Genomic DNA, 2,500 nt, shown 5'->3' on the forward strand with positions numbered 1-2,500 from the left:
CACTGAGAATTCATCAACATCATCCTCAATGACACTGACACCAATACCACTAATACCACTTCATCATCAACAACAACAACAACAACAACAACAACCAACCAAGTGGTGAATTTATCAGCGACACCACCAAGAACCCCTGGAAGCAGTGCTGGAGGTAGAAATGTTTTATTGTTACGACAAAATGTAGTACACCTCATGTGATTTAAAAGAAGCTATTATTTTAACTAATATGTGCATTTAATAACTAGTCCACCAACTCCAACACAACCGAAAATATGGGGGGATTATACCAAAGACAATATCCATCAAGTGATCGATAACATATACGGAAAAATTGTTTATTGGAGGCGAAACGTATTTAAATTGCCCATTGGAGTGGCTGGTAAGAAAGTTGCCTCCGAAACAACAAAGTGGATAGAGTTTTGGAAACTCGATGCAACCGATTACAAGGACATTGCTCTGAAAGTTATCATGATAATGCCTGCCCTACTTCTTCAGAAGCCAACTTTCAAGTCAGGAATTGTACCTCTAGATACCAAATGTACACTGAAATACATTTCACTGGTGGACTTCATGAAACAGAATGGGAATTTTACGATGAAAGGACTTTCAATGCCCATTTTTGTACCTCTGCTTAAGATACTGTTGTAACGCAATATTGTGTCTCGGAAAATCCCTTCCTCGGAAAAGAGCCTTTGTGGATGCGGCATATACCACATTCTGAAAATGGTGCCTAATAACAACAACAATAAAGATAATCCATCAAACCGTAATTATGGAGAATAACAACTTCGTATTTTCCGTAACTGTTGTGTTTTACGACAAAAACTGTTTACAATTGTTTTCAGACAATCCTGGACAAAAGTGTTGGGAAGGTAGCGTCACTTTTGAGATAGCCCCTCTCCCCCCCTTATCAATGTTGAATTTTGCACCAAACAAAATGGTGACTTTTCTTCCAACATTGAATATGGGGGAGGGGGGCCACAAGAGCATGCTCTTTCCCGAATAGTTCAGCCGATAGTTAAAAGAATCGAATTAGGTGTGAAGTGAAGTGATGCATGCAACCTTCCCAACAAAATTTGACCAGGATTGTAGTCCCCTCATGTGTGCCGACCTTAAAAAATTCTTGACATTGTTACTCTTTACTCGGTGACAGATAAAGACTTATTTGGACTAAAATAAATTTTGGGTTTCCTAGACACTAATCCTGAGGGATGATTGCAGCTTCAAATAATGGGAATTTTCAGAGCTACATAACAATGATTTTTCATTTCCTTTGCAGAGCATACTAACATCTCATGAAAGAGACACCGGTGTGAAGGTGCACGTATACAGCGCAGAGAACACCTCCGTTGTAGTCCCAACCAGCACAATATTCAAAGATATTGTTGGAAATAATAAGCAAATCCTCCTGAGGGTGGAGAGAGAGTAAAGAAAAATGTGGGAAGAATGGAGGCTAGCAACCCATGCTCTACATGAGGTAAGCGCTTTTGGAGCCAATGACCCAACACGCCGGTGCTTATACCCGGTTTCCGTAGCATTAAGCGACTAGGAGTATTTTTAACTCCCCCCTGGATGGGATGCTAGTCCATCGCAGGGTTACCCCCAGCATTACGCCGGTACCCATTTATACACCTGGCTGAAGAGAGGCACCGTGGGAGTAAAGTGTCTTGCCCAAGAACACAACACAATGTCCCCGGCCAGGACCCGAACCCGGACCACTCGCTCTGGAGTCGAGCACGCTAACCATGAGGCCATCGCGCCTCCCATCGTGTATACAGCGGAGAGAACACCTCAGTTGTAGTCCCAACCAGCACAATATTCAAAGATATTGCTGGAAATAATAAGCAAATCCTCCTGAGGGTGGAGAGAGAGTAAAGAAAAATGTGGGAAGAATGGAGGCTAGCGACCCATTCTCTACATATATTCACGTTTTATTAACAACAATGTTATAGGTGGATCGAAAGTTGTTTTTAAACTGAAAACACCTCAGCTATCAAAAACGTTATCATCTGGCATCAAACATAAAGCTGCCAGTATGAGGTGTTGGGTGTTATGCGCATTGTGCTGGCCTCACGGTATTCTTTGATTGTACTCACATGATAAGACCGCCATGTTGGCACCAAAAAAAACCGCAAAATGTAGCTTCATAGAGTCAAATTCCCAAGGGACTTTTGTGCTTTTGTTCTTTCCACCAACATGGCGACCTTGACGTCGGGTCCAATCAAAGAATACAGTAAATCAAAGCGACAGCGACCTTTATAGGCGAATTTCGTAGTTAGACATACATACTGCCAAAACAGAAACTGTTTCAATCCACATGAAAGCGAAACATTGCTAGGTAGGTTTGCAAGGAAATCTGGGATCGTAATATTTAAGTTTTTCAAGTTCTAGTTGCAGTTTCAAATAAGGTAAGTAATGGCTGTGATTTTTTCTTCTTTTTTTTCATCGCGTCGTCTTGCTGGTAGTCTTAACGGGCGTGGCGAATAGACCCAACTCC

The sequence above is a fragment of the Montipora capricornis genome, chromosome 3 (genome assembly GCF_036669925.1).
Source record: "Montipora capricornis isolate CH-2021 chromosome 3, ASM3666992v2, whole genome shotgun sequence".
NCBI classification, from domain to species: Eukaryota; Metazoa; Cnidaria; class Anthozoa; order Scleractinia; family Acroporidae; genus Montipora; species Montipora capricornis.